This window comes from Columba livia, chromosome 2 (assembly GCF_036013475.1).
Source record: "Columba livia isolate bColLiv1 breed racing homer chromosome 2, bColLiv1.pat.W.v2, whole genome shotgun sequence".
In the NCBI taxonomy this organism is placed as follows: Eukaryota; Metazoa; Chordata; class Aves; order Columbiformes; family Columbidae; genus Columba; species Columba livia.
Window position 1 is genome coordinate 71,534,771 of NC_088603.1, and position 8,590 is coordinate 71,543,360.

The following is an 8,590-nucleotide window of genomic DNA, read 5'->3' on the forward strand; positions in this document are numbered from 1 at the left end:
ATCTGCTTGGGAACCATTTAGGTACATGAGGAGAATGAAAGAAAAACTGATGAAACTACGCTGGCTACAGGCATCCAAAACAAACTCCAAAGATGCTACCGTAGCCCCTCTTCCTATCTCGTGCAGGTGTAGTGGTAATAAATTTGTTGAACATGGTGTTTAACATGCATGATGTTTTAATGTCTTTCTCCACCAAGCAGGAGTTAAACAGATCACTCAGAGTGAGTTAGAAAAAGCAAATTCGGTTAAATCATTGTCTAGCCAAATTAGTTATATTTAATCACTGTTATCAGCAGTCCTCTCATTTTCTGTCTCTCTTCAGAAATACAGTTAAACCCATTTCCGAAGAGTTCCTAGACAACTCTGTGTTCACGGGAATAATGGTACACTTTTCTGCTAGCTTTGGCTTCCTCAATGACTTCATCTTATTTGAAGATTTGTTTTTTTCCTGGGTTTTGTGACATTATTATTTCGCATTTCCTCTTTCTTTTCCTGCCTTTTTTGGCCACAAGTGCTCTCTCCCTTCCCTCTCCCTGGTTTCTAGGGAAATGTCGCACCGTGTTCTGTCTTTGGCCTTCTCACCATATATGTAAATGCTTCCCGAGCACTTTGTGAAGCTCTTGCCTCCTCAACGCTGTTCTTTATGTTCTAGGCTGTGGCATGATCCCTTGTTTTAAGGTGCGAGACTTTAAATTTAACTTTGATTAAACGTCCAGTTTACCAAAGAATTGGCATCCTCTAAAATATTCACCACTCTGATGACCTTTGCCTTATTCATGAGTATGACTATCAATAAAAAGGTCTAAGTGTTGACAGCCCCTTTCTGAGAGCTCCTCTCACTGCAGACCACTTGCTCCTCAGTAAGGAACATTTTGTGGTGTGGAGTGTGGTGTGTCCTGCAGTCCCCAGTTCTCACAGGAGACCCCCCTGGTGAGGTCACCCAGCCAGGATAATTAGCAGCTGCTGCCATGCTCTTAAGTTAAGTGGGTGAACACTGGGCCTCCAGCCAGTTGTGAGATTAAGAACAATGTCCAGGCACCATCTCTCGTGCAATGTATCCTAGGTCCCACAGCAGGCACACACAGGTTGCTGGACTCAGGTACCTTCTTTTAGGTTGCTTCTCCCTTTGTCTGTACAGATAGATGCCCTGGCTCCCCCAAACCACGCATATGTCTTCATAGCTTTCTGCCTTGGATGTTTCTTCTCATCCTCTCACGAATTCTTGTGCTCTACTGCAGACCATGTCTGGTTACATTTCTTCTTGTCTTACCCTGCTTCTCCCAGCTTATCTGTTTTACAAATTATTTTCATTAACTGTTCCCAAATTTTCTTCCTACTAATGCTGTGCTGTTACTCTGGTGGGGTGTGGTGAAGTCCTGTCTAGACCTATTCCTTTTGTGAGCTGAAGGGAACCATGGCCAGTAGGTTATTTTTCTGTCTTGGATGGGTTTGTCATGTACATGAAACAGAAAGGGGATTGAAGCCTGCTTTAAAAAGAAACACAGTGAGTATTTAACATGGGGGTTTTTGAGGTTTGTGTGTGGTTTTGATTTCTTTCATTTATCACATGATATCTAGAGAATTAATTTTACAATCCATAGAATAGTGTAATACAGAAGTTTCTCAATTAATATGTTTCTGTAGCAAAAGAGGGGAAATACTGAAAAGCATGAGTATAAGGGTATAAGACAAAGCAGTAAAATGAAAAATTAAAAATAAAGAAAGAGGCTGTTGACTTGATGAGAGCTAGAAAGAAAAAAGTCCTTATACCAGAAGTGCAAAATTGTAGATTGAAGGGAACCATGGCCAGTAGGTTATTTTTCTGTCTTGGATGGGTTTGTCATGTACATGAAACAGAAAGGGGATTGAAGCCTGCTTTAAAAAGAAACACAGTGAGTATTTAACATGGGGGTTTTTGAGGTTTGTGTGTGGTTTTGATTTCTTTCATTTATCACATGATATCTAGAGAATTAATTTTACAATCCATAGAATAGTGTAATACAGAAGTTTCTCAATTAATATGTTTCTGTAGCAAAAGAGGGGAAATACTGAAAAGCATGAGTATAAGGGTATAAGACAAAGCAGTAAAATGAAAAATTAAAAATAAAGAAAGAGGCTGTTGACTTGATGAGAGCTAGAAAGAAAAAAGTCCTTATACCAGAAGTGCAAAATTGTAGATTGTAGGGTCAGAAGAGCCAAGTTTGAAGGGAATGAAGTGCACATAAGGAAGGCATTTGTATTTAAATCCTAATCAACTAACTCCCATTTAAAAGGTTGGCTATTTGCTCTATTCTTGAATCTCTCTACATTCCTCTTTGCTTCTGTGAAACCATAAATACTGCATTTGACATCAGCTGTTACAGGGAAAAGATGTTCATTAGTGCTCCAAAACATCCAAATTAGATTATATGACATACTGAAAGTATAAAACAAACATTAAGTAATGGCAGCCCTGTCACTTAGAATTACAGTCCTCCATAGTTTTGGGTCTTCTTTTCTAGAGAATGGCGGTGTTACAGTTCAGCAGAGAAAAACAAGGGCCGGGGGGGGGGGAATTGCTCTTATTGGTCCCCTAAACTGCAGCTGGCTTTGAAACAGCAACATCAGAATCCAGCTTTTCTTTGGGTGGATATTGGAGTATGCTGGTTATGAGCCATCAGAAGGGTACAAGGCAGATCAGTGAGAAAGTGCTGATTAAAAAATAATTAAAAACAGTTTTCTTGCTATACAGCATGTGGAGTTGGCCAGAAACTAGGAGTGAGTAACTCTGTCTACACATTTTTTCTTTTATTTTCTTTTCTCTTGATCTTCATTCACCTTCTGGATACCTCAGTACATTTTAAAATTCTGCTCATGCCTGCAGCCCGTTTCTTGAGCTTCAGGTTGGTTTTATTTAGGGTATGTGGAGAAATCACAGGGGTTCTGTGATGTGTCAAATATCACAATGGACCAGCATTCATACTGGCAGATAAAAGCAGCTGCAGGTTACTTAAGAGGGTGTGTACAGTGTAATGGAAGAGAATTCAACCATGGAAAAAAATAGCCTCCAGTATTCCATCATTAAGAGGAACACATTAAAGCAGCTGCAGAATTAATAGACAGGAAATTCTTTCTTTATGATCCATGAAATCTTAAGTCTATATTATCCTATTCTTCCTAACAACTTCTAATTGCATAACTGAATTTCCCTGTTTATTAATTTTGCAGCATATTGACTTACAATTGAGAGTAAATTGCCTGAAAGCAAAATCCTGTTTCATTTGACTGAACCATAAGAATCAGAGGAGTGAGCAGCATTTCCAGCAATTATATATTCCTTTCCTGCAGCCAGTGGAGAGATCGACTATTGAACCCGGGGTTTGTGGCCACAGTGGTCAGAGTCCCACAGAGACGGTGGTCAGCCGACACAATGAGCTTATGTTTCCTCCATAAAGAAGAGCGCCCGCTTGCAATGAGATTGCTCTTTCCTTGCTGCTGTGCCATTTTCTGGGCTGTCAAACTCGTAACATTTTGTGGGTGGCAAAATGATGTCATCATATTCAACAGCTTGTAGTAATTTCCACTCCTAACCCTTCATGAGAGGTACAAATTACCAAAGAAAAAGGGCTATAAGCTTACAGATGGCAGTATCAGTTTTCTTTTCCATTGAGATCACAATATCCTTCTTTCTAGCTGAATGACAATTGTGCTGTCACTAAAATTACATAATGCTACGTCTCCTGAGGGGTTATAGTTTGGAATTCAAAGGACAGCTGTCAAAATACAACTTGCTCTATTCTGAGCTTTAAAAGTCTCTTAGGGGGTCGTACATACAAGTTTGTACCCCCCTTTTTTTTTTGTGTGTGTGTATTATAGTTAGAATTGATGGTGGAATGGAAATGAGAAAACTACATTTACATGGCAAATTAAGTGATACACCAGAGATACAAATGACACACTAAAATAACTAATGTTTGCTGTAAATCATGGGGACAAAAATCAGGGCTAGCACAAATGGTGACACTGTACTGACTCAGTGGGGTTTGGTAGCCTGTGGTAATACTGGCTTTTCCCTTTATTTTGTGTACTATCACGCCATGCAATGTGTAGTAAAAGCTGTTCTGATTTTCCAGGTTTTGTCTGATGTCTCGAAGTCAGCTGCACTCTAGTAGCCTCCACTGCTGTATGCTGGCCCAGAGCGCCTGCCAATGACTATGACCAACCATGAAATCCAAGAGTCTCAGTACAGCCTTTGAAACCAACTGGAAGGGAAAAAACCGTGTAGTTTTAGAAGATTTTCCCAAACAAGAACAATAAAAATAAAAGAGGAGAAAGGCTGGCAAAGGTATCTTGGCTTGAATAAGCGTTGTGGTTTAATCCCAGCGGGCAGCTGGGCACCACACAGCTTCTCGTTCACTCTCTTCCGGTGGGATGGGGAAGAAAATCAGAAGGGTAAAAGTGAGAAAACTCATGGGTTGAGATAAAAGACAGTTGAATAGATAAAGCAAAAGTTGTGTACACAAGCAAAGTAAAACCAGGTATTAATTCACAGCTTGCCATTGGCAGGAAAGTTGGGCTACATCTTAAGGGTGACTTGGGAAGACACATGCCATGACTCTGAACATCTCCTCTTCTTCTTCTTTCCCCCAGCTTTTGTTGATGAGTGTCACACTATTTCGTGTGTCATATCCCTCTGGTCAGTTGGGGTCAGCTGTCCCAGCTGTGTCCCTTCCCAACTTGTTGTGCACCCCCAGCAACATGAGAAGCAGAAAAGGCCTTGATGCCACATAAGCACAGCTCAGCAAAAGCTAAAATATCCCTGTGTTATCAACACCACTTTGGTCAAAAATCCAAAACACAGCAACATAGGATCTATTATGAAGAAAATTGACTGTATCTCAGCTAAAACTGGTACAATAAGTAAATTATGTAGCCATGTTTCTATTTGAAGGAATGGAACAGAATAGAGCAATAGTTAAAATGGTCATGGTGACTCCTGATATATTGCTTTTATTTCATCTAAACCCGAGCATTGTAAAGACATGTGTACACACCATTTTCACAAGATAAAGAATATTTAATTAAAACATTCCTAACTGACAGAATGCAGCAAAGCTCAACATGGCCAATGCAGGTCTCAAAACAGTAAACCCGGAGACTCAGCTTTTCCTGCTCAAACAACTGCGTTAACTGGGCTGGATGATGTGTCTAGTATTTCTTCCCTGAGAGTCTCGGGCAGCTTCTTGTTTTCCCTCACTGCTTCCAGAGATCAGCATCCTTTGGTGACAGAACTTCAGCTGCTGGAAAATATAAGTGAGGAATGGGAAGCCGAGAAAAACAGAGCAACAAGCTGCTTCTGAAGGGTCATTTTCCACATCTGCAAATAGTCCTTTATTATTTGAGTAGGATAGAAGAGCAAAAAGTCTGGCACAGAAGTGTGTGTGGATCAGGCTTTGGTTGCAGAGCACCTGTTTTTGGGCTCTATCGAGCAGGGCACTCGCTGTAGATTGCTTTGGTTGCCAGTAAGCAAATGACATTTAAAAAACCCCGAACAAACTGAATGCACACATAATATCTTCACTCCAGGGCCACAGAAGGGAAGTAGTTGTCTGTGACAGAGATAGAAAGGAAAACACCTGCAAAATAGTCAGGCTCTTAGATAGGAAGCTGATCCTGCTTTAGGGATGCATTTAACACTGAGAATGAGGTGTCTAAGATATACAGACATTAAAAAGCATTTGCTGCTCAGCTGTGTGTGAATGGGTGAGAGAATGATCGGTGGGTTTTTTTATTTGCCATTCTGGTTTGTGCAGAAGATTTGTGAGATGGTACTCATGAATGAATGGGAGCTGTTGGATTGTTTAGTCTAGGAGAGCAAAAGCTGAGAAAGGATGCCACTGCCACCTCTAGATACTGCCAGAGAGGAAAAGAGTATTTAATCTAAAGGACAATGCTGGCACAGGAATGCCCTGGTATGAATGAGCTATAAATAAATACATATAGGCTGACTATGAAAAAAAATCATATTCCTAGGCAAGGAACTAACTTTCAGAGTGGCATAGGTAAAAAAAAAAAATAAAAATCTTGTTTTAAAATAGAGCTAAGGTAGTTTACAAACAGGATTGTATGATGCTCTTACCTGGCAGAAAAAGGACTAAAGTCCATGACCCCTGAGGTCCTTTCCAGTTCCAGGCTCCCTTGGTTTACATCAGGCCCACACAATGCACAGCCTCCCTGACCACACACTGCCCACCAAGGACTTTCTTTGGCCAAGCACGGCATGTAGATAAATAACTTGTTCATACTGTTTCACCTCTGCAGGTCAAAGCATCCACCAGGAACAGGCTGGTGCCTCTTAGTCAGGGAGCTGATTCCCTGGAGAGCAGAGAGGCAGTGGGCTGTGTTTAAGGTATCAGGATTATTCCTTTGCAAAGATTCTGAACTAAATTATGCTTCTAGAACAGAGGTCAAGTGCATGGAGGAGCCTGAGAGATGGTGTACGTGTAGAGGGGCTGTAGGATTCACTGGGAGTCATAATCCACAATGACTGTAGACATCCAAGTGTGAGCCCCTCTTGCTGATGAACAGTGCAGGTTAATTGTCGTGTATTGGTAATTTTCCCTTGATTAGGTGGTTAGTTTTAATCAGTTGTTACAAACATCAGCTACTAACCATAGATTGATGGCTTTTGATGCTTTTTCTCCCAGATGTATGTTGTCACCCAGAATGAGCCACTGCGAACTGCTGATCAGTGAGGAGCGATTGCAATAAGTGCAAGAAGTTGCTGTTGGTGACTCTTCATCCTTGCAATCATTTGTCCCAGGTCCTGCCTGCTCAACTGCTCCGTGGTGGTGCTCAGGTGCTTACCCTGGGACGGGGACCTGAGGAGTTCAGTTACTGGTGGCTGGGAGGAAACCCCTGCTGATGAGGGACTGATTATCCTTGGAAAAACATCTGCCCTGGGAGGCAGAAGCTGGGTGGCTGGAGAAGCAGGAGCCTAGGTGATGTTGGCGTGCTGTGCTGGGGGATCATACAGGTGCAAACAAAGCGTAAAATGATTACAAGGTGAAAAATGGTAAGACTGAGGGAACACGGATGTTGGTGACCGGCTGCTTTCTTCTGCATATCATGCCTTTTCTGATGTGCCTTGTGTGGTGGGATATTGAGTACAGCTCGGGCTGTGTGAAACCTTTGTGGGTGTACTTCCAAGTAAACTTAAAAAGACAGTAGTTGCCACCAGGCTACCTGCAAATCTGCTTTGACTTTTCTTCTCCCCATCCTGGCTGTGTTCCCAATGCAGCTAATAGAAATAGGAGGAAGAGAGCTAAAAAGAAAGTTTATCAGTTCCAAAGGCAGAGGGAGCAGGGAGGTGGTGGACAGAGTAATTGAAATTTAATCAAGATCCAAATCGGCAAGCAGGAAACACTAATTCACATAAGCAATATTAATCTTATTAGCGCTTCATGGAGAGGGAAGAGGTATTCTCAGAGAAAGATTTATTCTTATTGTCAGTTCTGATCTAGTGGTACTTCTTGCTAATTGATGAGAGCTTAACTGTAATCTGTACCTGTTCATCCTGGGAATGCTGAACCATTATACTCGTGTTTCTAGTGAAAGTAATGCTGTATTTCCAGCATTTTGATGTGCTCTGTATCTTAGATAGAAACATTAAATTCAGAAATTTATTAGAAGTTATTTCAAAGTAGTTTTTAATTAATCTATTTTTAATTAGGGTAAGAGGATCATAAACTGAATTTTAAAAATCTATTTTTAAATATGTGAGTTGTACAGAGAAAAAGCAGACCAAAAATACACTTGTACAGAAAAGAAACCAGCTTGCTTAATAAAAGGGGGTACTTTCTGTGGTTAGACAACTCACCTGGTTGTTTCAGGACACTGCACTTTGAGGTCTGAGAATTAGTCGTTCTCACCCTCTCTGATACTGCATTTTTGTTTAAGGGGCTTTTTTGGTATTTTTCCATATGCTGAAGACAAATCTGCATTTGTCTTTTTTTTTTTTTTTTTTTTAATTCATGATTTGTCTATTATTTAATTTGAAGAGCACGAAAATAAACCTAGTTTAAAGAAAAGGTTACTGCTTTGTACTTAAGGTTACAGATTTGTACTTAAATTCTGAATCTGGTGAGTTGCTGTTCTTCTGAACAATCTAAGTTTGTGGGCTCCGTTTGGTTGAAGAGGGTATTGTTTGTTTGCTTGTTTGTTTTCTCCCTAGCTTAGCAATGAATGTGGTTTGAGTCTTTTGTAACTGTCTCACATATACATAGTAAGTATTTTTGAAAGCCTAGTTTTGAGGCAGATAGTAGCTTTCAAAAGTAATTTAAAAGTTTTAAAGGAAAGATCTCTAATTTTCATTTTTACTTTTCGTTTTTCTTATTTCCATAAGTGACTCTTGTTGGCTCTAATGATGGCCCTCGCAAAGATGCTGTAGCATAAAAGTGAGCTGAGCAACCAGAACCAGCATTGGCTCCAAGTGGAAATGGGCCCAGGCAGCAAGATGGGTGTTGCAGGACGTGTACATGGGCGGTGCAGCGAGCTCCTTTCTGGCATTAGTCCTGTGGAAGAGGTAACGTTAGAGGGAAGCACTCAGAGA